This window comes from Triturus cristatus, chromosome 2_2 (assembly GCF_964204655.1).
Source record: "Triturus cristatus chromosome 2_2, aTriCri1.1, whole genome shotgun sequence".
In the NCBI taxonomy this organism is placed as follows: Eukaryota; Metazoa; Chordata; class Amphibia; order Caudata; family Salamandridae; genus Triturus; species Triturus cristatus.
In genome coordinates, this window is record NC_140582.1 from 1,149,051,137 (window position 1) to 1,149,069,207 (window position 18,071).

The window sequence follows — 18,071 nt, forward strand, 5'->3', positions numbered from 1 at the left end:
GACCAGCTATCCTAGTGGTAGCATGGACAAGAGCAGTCTTAGGCTAAACTCTGAATGGCATGTGAAGCCAGCTGTGATACCATATATAATCCCTTGAATACCAAATGAAAGGACACCACAACAGATATATATATAAAATAAAGTGTATTTATTCTAGTCAAACCCTCAGCACTCTTTATGAGATTAGAGGTAAGTACAACACAGTCTTATTTAAGCATACATTAAGTCACACAGGTAAGTAATACAGTTAGGCCCTAGGGGCCACGCAAACCATATACTAAGTAAGTGGTATAAGGACCACTGTCACGGAAATAGAATAGTCCTAGGCCTAGGGAATCGCTGGGGCTACACTACACTAGCAACAGTTAGGAAGTGGGAGGCCCACGGGATTCAGGTGCAGAGTGGAAACACTCACGCGTAATGCGTATAGTCGATAGAAATAGTACAGTTTAGATATAAACAGTTTAAGGACACTTCTGAAGCAGCTAGAGAGTCGAGACTCGGAAACTAGACCTTAGGATAGTCACTACCCTTGTGAGCACCGAAGTACCCAAGTTACCTAGCCCACGGGCTGCGGGTGCATAGGTGTGAACTTGCGTCGGGTTTCGTCGTGGACTTTTATGGATGCCTGAAGGAAAGCTGCTGACAGGCAGTCAGTGAAGAGTGTCCGGTGGATCCCAAGGCTGGGATCAAGAAGAGAGGAGACCTGCAAGCAGAAGGGACAGAGTCAAGGTCACTAGCCAGTGACCACGTGGAACCAGGAAGGAACCAGGCAATGTCGTGAAGATTGCAGGTGAAGGTGAAGCTTGTCGCTGCAGCCACGAGGACCAGGGAACGTCGAGGACGACCAGGACCAGGAGGCGAGCTGTCCCACGAAGGCTCTTGCTGTCGGCGGCGTCGAAGTTGGACTAGGACTCACCAAGCCTTGGCAAGTAGAACCCACGAAGAACGGAGGACTTGTTTCTGGTGCAGACCAGGAAGGTCTGGGGTGCTTCTCTTTTTCAAAGAAGCAGGAGCCAGTCTGGAGGAGCCAAACCAGCGGTGAAGATTTCAGGATGAGTCGTCACAAAGGCCACTAGCCAGCGGGCAAGCAACCGGACAGACGCGGCAAGCAGGAAAATGCAGAAGGGCCCCACGCAGGACTCGTGGAGTGTGGGGGGCTGATCTTCGGTGCAGATGGTGCTTGGGGTTGGGGCTTCTCAATCCCCGGTGCACAACTTCAAGGGTACCTCAGAAGCTGCGCTTGAAGATACTAGCCACTTTTCCCAGGTAGCCGGTCCCACGTCGCCTCCACGGATCTCAGCTCGGCTGTGGATGTGGATCAGGGTCGGAGAAGTCTGGAAGTCAAGGCTCTGGTCGGGCTCTGCAGTCGGTCCCTCGTAGAACTTTAGCAAAGCAAAGGGTAGTCTCTTGATGGTGCCTGTTTGCACAGGGTAGCCACTCCTTGGCCACAAGGGAGATTCTTCAGTCTTCTTCTTTCGTCGAATGTCGAAGGTCCAGAGTTTCTGTTCAAGTTGCAGGTTCAGGATAATCTAATCTCCTGGGGCCCAGCTACCACTCTTATCCAAATCTGGGGGGCTGGGTTACCTGCTAGGTCACGCCTTATGGGTGGGACCTGGGAGGGGGGTGGTTACACCCCCTTCCCTTTGTCCAGTTTCACGCCAGGACTGGGGCTGGAGTGCCCCAGCACCGGTTTGAACTGGACTATGCACGGGACACCTTGTGTGCCCCAGGCATGTCTCATTCTACTCATCCCTCCCTGCCCCAATACACTAAGGCCTGTCTGGGGTGGTGCTCGCACCTCCCAAGGCAGGAAACCTATTGTCCAAGCCTCCCTTGCCGGGATCACTCCCAGCAGCAGGAGGTCAGACTCGTGTCTGTGGCAGCAGCATCCATTTTGTGATGCTGGGGCTCTGGTTAACTTTAACCGGGTAAGTAGGTTACAACATGTCTTCTCCCTCTAGAAGGGAGGGATAATATCCTCATCCCCAGAAATGGGATGGGGGTATTATTCCAAAGTGTTAGACACCTTACACGACATGTTTTGATAAAGCCAAACCATAGTTACCATAACCGTCTAAGATTATAAGGCACTTTAAGAGTATATGGTAGGCTATATCATAGAACAGCTATAAGGACATGGTTCTGAAAGCTGCAGACAGGCTCAGCTCCTGCTAGAGCACCATCTCACATGTTACCAAGCACTCTGCCTCCAGGATTGTTAAGGCCTGCCATAGGAGTGGCTGATAGGTACACATGTGTCTATATGTAAGTTAGGTATAGGAATACTACACCTAAGCAAGGGGTGATTACACGACCTTGCCCCAGCTGAGTGATCAGCCAGTTGTGTCATAATGGAATGCCAGGCCAGGGGTGGCATAATACATGCTGCAGCCCCTGGTAGGCCTAGGGTACACCTATGCCCTGGGTACCTAGGGTACACTGTACAGGGGCCAATAAGGTGATCCTATCCAAATGGATTATGCACCTAAAGTACATAGTATTAATTTAGAGAGAGAACAGCAGGGCTGTGGGTCTGATTAGCAGGCCCACAGCCACATCTAAGTCGAAAACCAGTAAAGCAAAAGCAAAAAGTGGGGGTGAACATAGAAAGCAGACCCTACTCTCCTACAACCAGCCTCCTCAGACCTTTCAGAGATCGCGTGAGGGGCTTTGACAGGGAGTTCCGCAGAGATGGAGGGAGATGACCTACCCCTCTTCTTTGATCTCCTGGAGGAGGTGCCAGAAATTGAATCCTCCTCATCTGAAGAGAGAACCTCCTTTCTGGTCTTCAGCTTTTGCAGCCATGTCAGCAACCGACCTTCCCTGTCCCGCAAAGTCTTGGTAGATAAGGTCCGACAAATCTTGCAGTCTGTGGCCTTGTGTTCCGGGTATAAGCAGTAAATACAGCTCTCATGCTTATCCTCAATGAAAAGTCTCTTCTTTCCACAAGAAGCACAGGATCTGAATAAGGCTTTCTTTTCCTTTTCTGACATAATGTCACTATAGAAGCTAAAATGTAGATTTCTGAAAGAAAAATTTGAGAAAACTGAGCAGAGCTCAGTGGAGACTCCCTAGCACAACGTGCGGTAGAAAAATCTGAGGCTCTGAGCTCTCTCAGGAAGGTTCCAAAGGGTGAGGCTGTGCTGATTGGTCCTGACAAAAGTTTGGGCTCTTTTACACAAAGAGGGTGATATACTACAAAATGAGATGAGGCCTAAGCCTATTTTCTCTTTTGTTTCTATGGTTATGATATATATTTTTTATTTACCGAGGCTCCCATTCCGACGACGGGGAATGATACAAAGCATGTGAATCTATGAAAGTTCCAATACTGGGGTAATAGATGGTTATGGGGAAGAGTTTGCAGAAGGGCTTGGGATTTGTAGTAAATCAGGAAAAGTCTGTTTTGACTCCAATGCAGCATTTGGAATTTTTGGGGTTCGTAGAGGACACAGTGTTTTGTCAGTTACGACTTTCAGAGAAGAAGGTGTAGAAAATGAGGCTAGAGGCGCAGACGTTAATGAGAAAACAGGAAATCAAGTTGAGCCAGCTGGCTCGAATGATAGAGCTACCGTCTTAGTCAATACAGGCGGTTTGTCCAGGGAGTTTACATTACAGGGCCTTACAGCATTTCACGACTTCAGGTCTAGCAAGAGGTTTGGGGTACAAGGTCTTGGATGTCTCCATCTGTGGAATCAAGAGAGGAGTTGATTTGGTGGAAAGAGAATCTGGAGGCCTGGCTGGTCGAGCAATTTTTCGGACAAAGACAGATTTTGTATTGAGACCGATGCAAGCAACTTAGGTTGGGAGCAACTTGTTTGGGTCAGGAGACCGGGAGAGTTTGAACTCCATTAGAAAGGGAGAGAGACAAATTGTTTGGAGCTGCAAGCAGGTTTCTTTGCCTTGCAGATTTTCCGAACAGACTTGAGAGGGAAATCTGTGTTAAAAATGGACAATGTGATGTCTGTGGTGTACATAAACAGGTTGAGAGGAAGAAGGTCCAAGGGACTAGCGGAGTTTGCAAAGGAAAGGTGGGAATTTTGTTTGAAAATAGATTTGAATGCAGAATATTTGCCAGGGGTGCAGAATGTGATAGGTTGGAATTCATGAAATGTGACAGATTACAGGGATAAGAAGTTACAAGAGGATGGTTTTCAGAGTATAAGAGATGATGGGTCCTTTGGGAGTGAATCTCTGCTTCCAGGTTAACCTTTTAGTTACCAAATTATGTCAGTTGGCGGTCAGATCCTGCGGCAAAAGCAGTGGATGCATTTATGCAGAGCTGGAAGGGAATGAAGGGTTATGCATTTCCCCCATTCTCAATGATGTTGTTAGAGATGAGAAGGCAGAAGTGTCAAATAGTATAGGTTACACCGTTTTGGAGAACTCAGCTGTGGTTTCAGACAGTGATGGAAATGGCAGTGGAGGAACAAATCATGAATGTCTTGCAAAGGTCTTTTGTCAAGCGTAGGAGGCAAGGAGCATCTGTTGGAGGAGTCAGGTTCTCTCGAACTTCTGGTACGGAGGCTATCATGTGTTCTGGGAGACTCGCAGAACGTTTGAAATCGGCTGCAAAATTACTTGATGAATCTTGGGCTCCAGGTACAAATAAAAGGGATAGAGGAGCATGGAAGGTATGGTTATGTTGGTGCATGGAAAAGGATTCGGATCCCGTGGAGGCAGATGATGTAGAGGTAGCAAAATTCCTAGCAGGGTTGTTTGATAAAGGTATGTTGTATAGGACAGTAAATTGTTACAGATCAGCAGTGGCAGCTGGGCATTCACTTTCAGCAGGTAGATCAAGTGGAAGAAGAGTGTAGAGTGATGAAAGGGATTCGGTTGAGGCGGTCACCCAATCCTAAGGGTCAGACCAAATGGAGCATATATTTGGTTCTAAAATTATTTGAGGGTGGGCCAACAGATATTTAGAGGTGAAGGAACAGTCTTGGAAGTTGGCTATATTACTTTGTCTCATTTCTTTCGGTTGAGTATCGGATGCGAGACCTCTGGAAGTTTTACATAGGTTTTTCAACCAAATTGTGCAGTTTTTGAGGTCTACAGACAAATGGGACTATTTATCCAATTTTTGACAACTCGTCAAATTTATGTGTGATGCGATGTTTAAAGGAGTATGAGAGGAGAATGTTGGAAATGAGAGATGCAGGAGTTGACCGACTGTTAATATCCTATGTGAAGCCTTTTAAACCTGTACCAAATTCTACAATTGCAAAATGGGTGAAAGCTGCTAATAAAGAGGCAGGTGTAGATGTGTCAAAATGAACAGCTCATTCAGTGAGGGGAGCTATGGCAAGTAAGATTTGTATGTTGGGTAGTCATTTGGAAGTTATTTTGAAAGCAGCTGGTGAGATCTTTAGGAGATTTTATTTTAAATCTGTGGATCATGTTTCAAAATGTGTTTTGAAAGACTTTGTACATGCATAGTGCTTGCCTCCTGCCTTGACATAAAGTGACGATTCTCATAGGTGCACTGATTAAAGAATCGAGATTTATTAAAGACAAGAAGGCTAGGATTATCCCACCCACCCTTCCCTTGTGAAGAGGTTGGGGTTTGAGAATTGTTTAAAAATTGTTGGTATAGATCCCAAGTATATTGTTGTTACAGAACATTAAATTGAAAGGTTTAATGATTTGCTGATTTTGAGAGGTTAAGAATTTGTTAAATACTTTGGTTTGTTACTGGCAGAAAATAAGAAGACGATAGATCCAAGGAGGGAATATATGGGACAGTGAAGAACAAACTAAAGAAATTGGAGGTCACGATGTTTATATGGGACTGAAATTTGTTTTTTTACCATTGTGATGTAAAGTTCTAGTTGAACGCTTTTAATGGTTTGCTACTCAGGAGTGAATAAATGTTACATGATTAATGCTAGCCTCAGGGTCTTTAAAAAAATCTTGATTCTTTATTCAGTAAACATATGAATCGTCATTCCTCCTTACCACAACTATGCCGTGGGTGAGTGGTTATGATTTATGGACTGATGTTCACTGCTTAAGGCATAAATATAACAATCGAGAGGCTGCCCTCTCAAACATGTAACAATCTGGGGTCAATGGTGAGACTATTGACACATAACAGCTGTATAACGTAAACATTTATCGCTTCTCCTTGCATGGTCCTGCCTAAAGGTATCAGACTTATTTTTTCCCAACTATTTGGTGTCATATCAAATGGGTTTCTTCAAAGGCAGACAAAGGTAAAATATTTTGCAGAGAAAACTTGAAATCCATTCCAAGCCAACTGTAATATAAACAGACAAAAACTAGTTTTTCCATTCTCCTCTATGGTCATGAACATTGTGGAGATATTAAAAATAAACTAGTGTGGGTATGTTCTATTTCAACACGTTTGTGAACATCTTGAGCAAAAAACATAAATTCTGGGGTGGGAATCTCATACTGTCCCCTTCTTTCCCAAGTTAGAGGGAGCAATAGAAGCCTTTTGACCCTCATTTTCCCCAAAGCCAGACACTATATTTATCCACAACCAACTCCTTGCAATATAGCGGGGATTTCACTATTTTCCTCCCACACCTGCCTTGCCAGAGTATCAGCAGTGCTCAAAATTGTACAGCTGTATGGCAAGTAAAGAGCTGCCCTGATTAAATTTGCAAACTGGGAAGCAGGACAGCTTTGAGAGACAGACAGACAGACGTGGACAAAGACCGATACAGAGGGGAAGCTCTAGTGGGTAGATAAGAACAGAGAGGAGGACATGGACCGAGAGTAAGGAGTAGGCATAATTAGGGCATTTGGGAGTTGATTTAAGTAGACCAACAAGAAGTAACAGTAAAGATAGGATTAAGAGCAAACAGAATATGTATAAGTAGGAGTAAGAGTCAGCATCAGTTGGTGCAAGTGCAACATCAAGCTTGGCCACAGAGGGGAAATCCCAGAGAATGAAAGGTCAAGGATATAAGGTCTCTTGTAGGGTTTGAGGATGATTAGAAGGACCTATGACTAACACCTTATGAAAATTCTATACCTATAGAACCGGGATGAGAGGTAAGCTGTACCATTTTCAGTGTTGACTTGGCTGTCAGCACACCATCTTTCAGGAAATTCCAAGTATTCTCCTCACAGACTTGGAAGTAGCTCTGTAAATTGCTCTAACAAACCCTAGAGCGCTCGGTCATAATGCCCAGCAAAGCTACAGAACCAGTGCGGTCAATAATATATGTAGACAAGGTTATCTGTAAAGTAGGAGCCCACTTAGCAAGCCAACAAGTGCCAATTGTGGATGCATGCCCAGTGTTGCTATGAAAGATTTAGTGGAGAGAGTATTTAAATAATCAGTTTAAGTGGAAGACATGCAGGGGATAGATGAGCTGGAGAAAGGGTATGTGGAAGCTTAGACAGGTGGGAACACTAGTCCTTTATCTCCTGAGGATACACCATCACTTACTTCATAGTTTAATTTCAATTCCCTGTCAGCGGTAGAGCTATATTTAAGCTCTAGGTCTGAACTGGGGTGGCGACGTGAACCAAAGAACGATGATAGATTCAACCCAGATCTGTGCCGGGGGGTGCGTGTCTGAAAAGTGTCAGCGTTCCGTCCATCATCTCCTTGTGTTTGTTCTGTTCACCGTAAGTTGGCAGGGTATGCCCAGACGTGGGTCCCTGGCTAACTTTGCCACTGGATTCAAGCTAACCTGGCTGATGAGGGGTGATACCCCAAAATGCTTGTTACCGGTACAGGGAAGACCTGGCTTGGCGGTTCGGTCTGGACTGTTCCCATGAGGCAGTGGTGAAGTGAGCAAAAGAACAATGATGGATTCAACCCAGATCTGTGACGGGGGGGGGGGGGGGGGGGGGTCGAGTGTCTGAAAAGTTTCACTGCACCGTCCCTCATCTCCTTGTTTGCCATATTTAAGCTCCTCAAGACCTAGCTCACTGCCTACTCAAGACATGTGTGGTTGGTTGGCTATTCCGATTCTTGCTATAGTTTGCATCCAATTTGACATCCCTCATTCTTTGCTGCTTTCTCCCTTTTGGTTCTCTTGGTTCCTTTGCTAGTGTCCTCCTTAGTTTTACCCTCTTTGGTTGTCTTGGTTAACCCAGTTTCTTGTAGAATCTTACCTGGGTGTGCCCAGCAGCATCCTGGGGCCATCTATGGATTCCTGGACAGCTCTGGGACTGTCAAAGCATTATCCAAAGTTGGAACCAGTACACCTTGTTTCAGTTGTCACCTGTATGTCGCATCCATCTGGTATGTATACTGACCTGTTCTGTGTCTTACAGTTTGTCAGATGTACCCAAGATTCATTGCATCAAGTTAGAGTTGTGCCATCCCGTGAAACAAATGAAATATTAGAGAGCAAGCTCCAGTCCTTGGTTTCTTTATTAATCCTTATTCTGGTTTCTTCCCAGGTTGCTGTGTCTAGAGATACTCATCACTCATAACCACTACAGTGGCTAAAGGACAGCAGGGGCTTTTGGTGGCTCTCAGAATCTGAATCTTGCTAAGTATTAATGGGGGCGATGCATTGTTCTTTGAACAGGCAAGTCTTCTGAATCTTTTCATAAATGTTTGGGCAGAGTTTTATGTTTACAGAGTTGTTACAGATCATGGAGGCATTGATGAAGGCCTGGCCTCTCGCATTTTATTTCATGCAGTTTTTTGGTTCCAATTTGGCAATCTCTAGGATTCTGGAGTGGCTTGGCCACCTGAGGTAGATATTGTCTGAGAGTTATGCAGAGGTGCCATTTCTAAGGTCTTCTATGTGAAACAGATGGTCTTGTAGAAGATGTATGTTTGGAGGCTGAGCTAATGTATTTCAGCTGTGGAGTTACATCTTTGACAAATCCATGCACTTGGCCTCCTTATATAGGAGATGGGTCTGTAGCCTAGCCTGCATGTGGGCTAAAAGGGAGAACTGATTATCTATGCCAACAAGAGGGTTTCATTTAAACCCTACTAGTTCTTTATCTAGTCTTTTCTTTGTTGGCTTGAATGAGGAGGGTTTGGTGTATATGTATTTTCTAGGCAGATAAATGAAAGAGAAAATTGGTGGTGGAATATTTACTTAAAGTGTTTTAAAGATGACAGAGCTATGCACTTGGAACACAGACGTATCAATGGTGAGCGTCCTGCTGCTCTGGAGGAAACCGGAAACATGAAAATGTCCAATGTAGTTTTACCAGATATATTCTAAAATGTACTTACTTTATTGAAGTAGAGAATACAATCTAATCCATCATGTGCTTTAATCTGTCTAGGATGGAGTTACAGTTGGCAAGGAGATGTTTGAGGGCAATGAGATCTTGACGTAGACCGCAACCAGGATCCTTAGTGATGAAAGCCTTTGTCCCGCCAAGTAGTGGCTACCACCTGCAGCAAAGGTAGCTAATTTTGGGGCCCAATTAACTATCGATTTGCACATCAAAAGTAACTGATTTTTGTTCAAATTTGTTAAGCATTTCTTTTTATAATCAAGGGAAAGTAATTTACTTCCTAAGACAGGACTGACATAATGTTTGGGAACACTCCCAAACGCACATGTTTGTGGGCTTCCACTATAGTTATTTCTGTCCATCCCCAACCTGAAATGGTTGGAAATGTACTTGTTATGAGCAGTAGTAAATCCATTTTCAGGTTGGTATTGGGGAGAGAACATCCCCAAAATTGGTAGGGTTTTAGAAGGAGATTATTCATTTGGAAACCTATCTTCTCTCATAAAGGGAAAACCAGTAAACTAGCGCAATTGCACCAATGCAAGACATGGTCCCATCTGTACATGTACACTGACATGTAGGAATGTCTCAGCATTTAAATATATTTTTAAAAAAAATCACAAACAGGCACAAACGATTGCCTGTCACAGCTTTCCAAGAATACAATTATTGTTTCAGGATCGATAGCTGTATAGCAGAATAGCCCTCAATATTGAAGGATTCAACATCACAAGAGTGCTCAACAAGATTAGAGGTGAACATGTCATGTTCCCAAGGAATTTTGCTTTGGTTTGGGACCTTAAATGTTCACTGTTATACGTCCTACATCCTGCTGATGAGTAACAATCCTTAAAGGTAAGAGATTTTGGAAGTTGAGACTTTTTACAACCACAAGCTCAACATTTTATAAAGAGCAGTTATGGTGCTTAGAATAAAGATACAAAGAGAGAACGAGTAGTTGTGTCCCCTGAAGGGGAAAACCGCACCTCTACCAATACAAAACGGTATCAAAATATAAGTAATTAGCAGGATACATGTAATGTCGCTATATTTGCAACTAGGTGCTATATAAGCCTCTGACACCTACTACCCAAAAGTGTCACATGCACATCAAATCAATGCTGCGCATAAACATGAAAGAGAAAAAGACGCTATCAGCAGCACAATCACAACTTAAAGTTAAATTCAACCGATTCAGGTTCTGTAATAAATAAATATGATCTCTTGAAAAGGTGTTGGAGATTCTTGGCAGAATAGACACAGTGAAGAAACGTCAATTGGGTATAATTAGTGACATATAATCCATCAATTAAGTTTTCTTGTGCTTTTATTATGGTCCAAACGAGTTTTATTTACAGTTCCCAGCACACAATAGCCGACACGGGTTTCATCTAGTTAACAGACTTTTTCAAGGCAGCTCATGGGAATAATGAAGAATTAACAATGGGCAATAGTAGACGGGCAGTAGTAGACGAACAGTCTGTCACTGCAACACGTCTTAATTGAGACAAATGACAACGAACACTGCACGATGCAACTAGGATATGTTGCGATCCACAGCCAGCAACAGAGTATCGATAGCTCCAATCCTATTCGGATTGGAGCTATTGATACTCTGTTGCCGACTGTGGATCGCAACATATCATAGTTGCATCGTGCAGTGTTCGTTGTTATTTGTCTCAATTAAGACCAGCGTCTTACAATTTCGCTGAAAGTTCACGTTTTCTAAGTGGAGTAATTTTCTACTGTTCGCGTATCAATTACTATAAGAAGCCTGATATTGGTCTTGAATTACGTATTTGAATATCTATACGTGTTTTGGATTGTGGAATCTACTGCATACAGACGTGTTGCAGTGACGAACTGTTCGTCTACTATTGCCCATTGTTAATTCTTCATTATTCCCATGAGCTGCCTTGAAAAAGTCTGTTGACCAGACGAAACACGTGTCGGCTATTGTGTGCTGGGAACGGTTTAAAATAAAACTTTTTTGGACCATAATAAAAGCACAAGAAAACTTCATTGATGGATTATATGTCACTAATTATACCCAATTGACGTTTCTTCATTGTGTCTATTCTGCCAAGAATCTCCAACACCTTATCAAGGGATCATATTTATTTATTACAGAACCTGAATCGGTTGAATTTAACTTTAAGTTGTGGTTGTGCTGCTGATAGCTTCTTTTTCTCTTTCGTGGTTAGAATAAAATCTAGGGAAAAAAACAAATCTTCTCTACATCAGTTGAAATAGGTACTTCACCTAGGATGTTAAGAGAAAAATAGAAGTATGCTAAAACAGTGTAATTGAAATGTAAGCCTACAGGCACATTTGTGTTAAGACGTCCAAGCTCTACTGAAGAAGAAAACTGCTGACTTAATAATTACTGCCCTGCATTCAAGCACAGTGTTGATCATGTAAGACAAGTTAGTAACCTTTTCCAATAGTTATGCACCATATACTCCCTATTTTCCCTTTGACAGTAATTTAAATAAGTTTTCTCAGCCATACCTCTTCCAAGAGCATACAAAAAGTGGACCATGTTACATCTCACCGTGTCTGAACACTTCCACTAAATGCAGTCCACATACTACTCAGTAACTTGGGCCTTAGCCAAAACACAATCTACTCAAACTTTAGAGCTCAATGAATATTTAAATTGTCAATCACAAATGCACATAACGTACATTTGGAATCGTCCTTTATGGAGGTGTCTTTCCAGGGGCAATCGGACTTGTCCCAAGTCTACTCTTTCACTCCCACTAGGTTGATAATTCAGTGTGTTGAGTAGATTCCATGATAGATGAATGCATTCATCTAACTGACTGGGTAAGGTATGTTTTTGAGCCCTAAAAAATGCAAAGGATCTAGTTGGCCACTGAAACATGTCTACTTGGTAGGAAAGGTCTGTTTGCCTTCTGACGATTACAGCTGGTGTTAAGTGGAGCAATCATTTTATAACAGTTCTTCAATTTTTAACATTGTGAATAGTATGCGGCGAGTTAAATAGAACCAGTATGCAATTTTAGTAGGTTGTTAGGCAGCACCCAGGTTCACAGCCTCGGGAAATAGTGACAACTATGTACTAGGTTGTAGCAGCCCCACTAGCCTCTGGTATATTGAGACAAGGGGGAATATTTAATCTTCTCTGTCTGAAACCGATGAGCTAGTTCTCCCTCCTTTGGGTCGTACAGGTGTTAGGGTCACAATGGTAACATAAGATGTAGATGAAGTAAACAGTACAAGCACTGCATGATCAATGGGTGAGAGCATTGCAAATGTTTTCTTTATGCATTACTACTCAGTAAAAGTGTTCAGTCCTGGTGAGATGTGAACTAATGAACAAGTTACTTACCTTCGGTAACGATGTATCTGTAAGAAACATTAGTTAGTTAGATTCCTCACCTTAGAATATCCCCAGGCGTCAGACTGGATCCGGAAGATTTTTCGTCAGCAATACCCCTTGCGCGTCGCTAGGCGTCGTCTGCGGCTCGGCGTCCGTCGTCGGCGTCGTGCGCCGGGATGACGTCGGAGTACTTAGACGCCGCCCTCGCACGCTGATGTCAGTTCTTGTACATAGCTTTCCGCGCCAGGAACGCAGAGCCATGCAAGAGACCGACACTGGTGCCAAAAATAAAATCTAGGGGCCTGAAAAGGATAACCTTAACCCTAGATGTCAGTTCGCAGAACGGGGAGGATGGGTGGGTCGGTGAGGAATCTAACTAACTAATGTTTCTTACAGGTACATCGTTACCGAAGGTAAGTAACTTGTTCATCTGAAAGAAACACATTAGTTAGATTCCTCACCTTAGAATAGATACCCAAGGAATACCAACCCAAGTGGTGGGTCTGCGAACCAAGATCACACCAGAAAGTCCTGGAGGACAGAACGGCCAAAGAAGCCATCCCTCCGGACTTGGCTGTCAAGGCAATAATGCCTGGCAAACGTGTGGAGCGAAGCCCACGTAGCCGCCTGACAGATGTCCTGCAAAGGGACACCCCGTCCCAAAGCAGTAGTAGCCGCTGTGGCCCGAGTAGAATGGGCGCGCAGCCCAACAGGAGGGTCCTTTTTTGCCAAGTAATAACAAATTTTGATGCACAAAACGACCCACCGAGAGATGGTCCGTTTGTGCACAGCTTTCCCCTTCTTAGCACCCACGTATCCAATGAAAAGTTGGTCATCCACCCGGAACTGCTTTGTGCGGTCCAGATAAAAAGAGAGCGCACGTTTTGGGTCCAGACGGTGGAGCCTCTCTTCCTCTCTGGAAGGATGCTGAAAGAAGGTGGGCAAGGTGACAGATTGCCCAAGATGAAAGGGGGTCACCACTTTCGGAAGAAAGGAGGGACGAGGCCGAAGGACAACCTTGTCCGGATGAACAGATAGAAAAGGAGGCTTTGATGATAAAGCCTGGAGCTCACTCACCCGTCTAGCCAAGGTGATGGCTACCAGAAAAGCAGTCTTAAGCGTCAGCAGACGAAGAGGACAATTATGAAGAGGCTCAAAGGGAGCGCACATTAGAAATGTGAGAACAAGATTCAAGTCCCACTGAGGCATTACAAAAGGGACAGGAGGGAACGTGTGAGTAATGCCTTTTAGAAAGCGTGTAACTACCGGGGACTTGAAAAGAGAAGGCTGATCAGGAAGCCTTAAGAAGGCAGAGATGGCAGCAAGATAACCTTTCAAGGTGCCCAAGGCAGAGCCCTGCCGGGCCGAAGAAAGAGGAGAACCTCAGAAAGAGGGGCGGAAAGGGGATCCACAGCCTTTGCTGTGCACCATGCCACAAATTTGTTCCACCGGTAGGCGTATACCATCTTTGTGGAGGGACGCCTGGCTGCCAGAATGATATCACAGACTTCAGGAGGCAAGTCAAATGGCATCAACTGCCGCCGCTCAATCTCCACGCATGGAGGTGGAGGCTGGACAGGTTCGGGTGGAGGACCGTCCCCTGCTGCTGTGACAGAAGATCCTCCCGAAGGGGCAGACGTATCGGAGGATCGGTCAACATAATGAGTAGCTCGGGATACCAGTACCTTCGTGCCCAGTCCGGAGCCACCAAGATGACTTGGGCCCGGTCGCGCCTGATCTTCTTCAGCACTCTGGGCAGAAGTGGTATAGGCGGAAAGGCGTACAACAGACCGCAACTCCACTCTTGACTAAAAGCGTCGCCGAGCGAGTGCCGCCTTGGAAATTCCAACGCGCAGAACTGCTGACATTGCGCGTTCTCTGCGGTGGCGAATAGATCTAACCAAGGCTCTCCCAACTGCTGAAAGAGACCTTGCGCCACTTCGGAGTTCAGACGCCATTCGTGATCCATCATGCACCGGCGGCTGAGTTCGTCTGCTCTGGTGTTCAGAGAGCCCGCCAGATGTTGAACCACTAGGGTGACGCCCTGGTGTTCCAGCCATGTCCAGAGGCGCAGAGCCTCCTGACAAAGGGTCCACGACCCCACCCCGCCCTGTTTGTTGCAATACCACATGGCGGTGGTGTTGTCCGTGAACACCTGCAGGACACTTCCCCCCCTGCCAGAGGGAAGGAAGGCTTTCAGTGCAAGTCGGATCACTCTCAACTCCAACAGGTTGATGTGGAAGCGAGACTCCGCCGGAGACCAGAGACCTCTGATCTCCGCCTCTCCAGTATGGCCACCCCATCCCAGGAGGGACGCATCCGTCACTACGACATGCTCCGGTTGGGGAAGGGAGAGGCTCTTGCCCATGACCCAATCGCGGTCCGTGAGCCACCACTGCAACTGCTGTGCAGTGCCCTCCGAAATCAAGACATGGTCGGACAGGTTTCCGTGATGCTGGGCCCACTGAAACTTCAGGTCCCACTGCAGAGCCCGCATGCGCCGCCTGGCGTGATGCACTAGTAGGATGCAGGAGGCCATCAGCCCCAGAAGCCGCAACACAAGCCTGACCGAAACCCAGGATAGAGGCCGAAAGATGGGAATCAGGGCCTGAATATCCCGGACCCGCTGTTCCGGCGGATAGACCCGGAACTGCGCCGAATTGAGAACCGCTCCGATGAAGAGGAGCTTCTGAGAGGGACTCAGGTGGGACTTCGGCACGTTGATGGAAAACCCCAGCAAATGCAGGAGATCCGCCGTAGTCTGGAGGTGGGAGACGACTGCCTGGGGCGAGCCCGCCTTCAGTAACCAGTCGTCGAGATAGGGGAAGTCTGGAACCCCTGATCTGCGCAGATGAGCTGCGACCACCGCTATCACTTTCGTGAACACCCGAGGGGCACTGGTGAGGCCGAAGGGGAGCACGGTAAACTGAAAGTGCTCTTGACCCACCGTGAACCGCAGGTAACGCCGGTGGGCCGGCAGGACGGGGATGTGGAAATATGCGTCCTGCAAGTCCAACGCTACCATCCAGTCTCCAGGGTCGAGGGCAGCTAGAACCTGAGCCAAAGTCAACATCTTGAACCGTTCCTTTCGGAGGAAGGCATTGACGTTCCTGAGGTCCAAGATAGGGCGTAGGCCCCCTTTGCTCTTCTTGGGAACCAGAAAGTAGTGGGAATAACCACGACCTACTTCTGGGCTCGGAACGTGCTCGACGGCCTCTTTGGCCAAGAGGGCCGAAACTTCCTCTCGCAGAAGATTCAAATGATCCTCCGAGATACGGTGGTGCTGCGGTGGCATGGCTGAAGGGGTCGTCTCGAAGGGGAGGGAGTAGCCCCTTCGGACGATTTGCAGCACCCACCTGTCCGAAGTGATAGTACGCCAGTGGAGCAGGTGATAGCGAACTCTGCCACCCACTGGCGAGGAATGGGCCAGAAAGCTCGGACTAAGAAGGCTTGGAGGCGGATGCTGCCGGGGTGGATGTGGGCTGACCGCGTCGGCCTCCAGAACCGCCTCGGCGGAAACCACGTCCGCGACCGCGCGCAGGTTGGGTCTGCGGCTGGTGGCTAGGACGTGAGGAGGCGCCCCTTTCTTGGCCACGAAAGGGGCGAAAAGCGGAAGCTTGCGATCGCGGGGCCGAGAGGCCCAAGGACTTGGCCGTAGCCCAGGAGTCCTTAAAGCGATTCAGCGCACTGTCCGCTTTCTCACCAAAAAGGCGAGTGCCATCAAAGGGCATGTCCATGAGAGTGCTCTGGACATCCCCCGAAAAAGACGTGGAGCGCAGCCAGGCGTGACGTCTAAGCGCCAGCGTGGTAGAAATCGCCCTACCCAGCGAGTCCGTCGTGTCAAGCCCACATCGGATTGCATGTCGTGCTGCATCCCTCCTATCGGCCAGAGCCTGGGTAAGTCGTGTTTGGGCCTCCTCCGAGCACAGGGGCAGCACGTCCTCCACTGTATCCCACAGAGAGTGGGAATAACGGTCCAAAAGACAAGCGGTGTTTAAAGACCGCAGACCCAAACTAAGGGAGGAGAACAGCTTTTTGCCAAACTGTTCCAGTCTCTTGGAATCCCGGTCCGGCGGGGCGGTCGGGAAGAAGGATTGGGAGGTAGAAGCCTGGATAACCAGGCTCTCGGGGGTGGGGTGTTGGGACAGAAAACTGGGATCGCCTGGAGCCTGGCAACGTTTCTGTCCACAGGAGAAACTGTGGAGGGCTTGGACCAGGTGCCCTGCAGAACGTCAGTGAGGGCCTCATTGAATTGCAGCAGAGGCTCAGTGGAGCTTGCTGCAGACTGAAGCACCTCGGTGAGGACGTTAGTCCTCACAGCCACGGCAGGCAGCTCGAGCCCAAGGGCTGCGGCCGCCTTGCGCAGCACCACAGAGAAAGCAGCACGCTCCTCCGAAGCCACAGTCGGAGGAGAGATGAATCCAGTGTCTGGTGAGGTATCCAGACCACTGGCCTCCCCCAGTTCATCTGCCCAGTCCTGTGACAGCTGAGCCTGAACGGCCATAGGATCCTCGGACCACTCCCATTCGCCCCCGTCATCCGATTCCTGGTAAACAGGAGGAAGGATCGGAGCCGGACGATAGACATAATGTGTCTCTAACGGCGCCGTACGCGGCGTCCATCGACGCCAAAACGGCGCCGGATCCGGAGCGGGGCTGAACTGGGGCTCGGAGCCGGCGTCTGAGGTGGAACCGGTGTCGACGCCGGCGGAGGAGGCGTGACTAGGTCGACCGGCGTCGACTGGGACGAGTCCCTCGGGGACCTGCGGTGCCGGCGACGGCACCGGGGCCGGAGCCGCTGGCATGCAAGGTTGCCCAGTCGGGTCCGCGGGGCCCGAAGGCGCGCCAGCGGGCGTCGACGGCGGAGCCAGGCTCCTCATGGCCGAGAGGAAGGCACTGACTTCCGCCGGCATCGCGTCAGTCCCAGGGACCGGTGGGTATGGGGACTTGCGCGGCGCCTGCAGCTCCGCTGGAGCCGCGGGGGTGGAACCACCCTGACCCTCGGCCGAGTCGCGCGACCGGCGAGGGGAGTCCGAAGAGCGGTGTCGCCTCTTGGACTTCTTGGAGTGCTTCGACATACCCGAAGACTTGGAGCCAGACGAGCGATGATGACGTCGGCTGCGGCTCCGCGACCGATCCTTGGACCTCCTCCTGGACTGGGATCGAGAGGGGCGCGGAGCAGAGTGGCGAATCTCGAGGAGCTTACGGGACCGCTCCGGTCTAGCCTTCGAGGTCAGGGCCTTGCAGTCCGAACACGACTCCGCGTCGTGGTCGAGGCCCAAACAGTAAAGGCACCGGCGGTGACGATCCGTAACCGACATCAAGCGGTTACAGTCAGTACAGGCTTTGAAACCAGGCATCCTACCGGCACCGGAGTCGAGACAAGATCAAAAAGGATCAAAAAACTTAGTCAAAAAAGACTAAAAGGGGTAGCTCGGATCTGCGCTTACTGGCGCGGAAAAAAGAAGAACTGACGTCAGCGCGCGAGGGCGGCGTCTAAGTACTCCGACGACGTCATCCCGGCGCAC

The 18,071-nt window shown here is 47.8% G+C and overlaps 1 protein-coding gene across 1 annotated transcript in view; it reads right to left on the bottom strand.

The window, feature by feature from the left end:
- The window catches only part of SLC4A11 (solute carrier family 4 member 11), a 1,034,103-nt gene that overhangs the window by 701,289 nt on the left and 314,743 nt on the right, over positions 1 to 18,071 (bottom strand). The window lies entirely within an intron of this gene.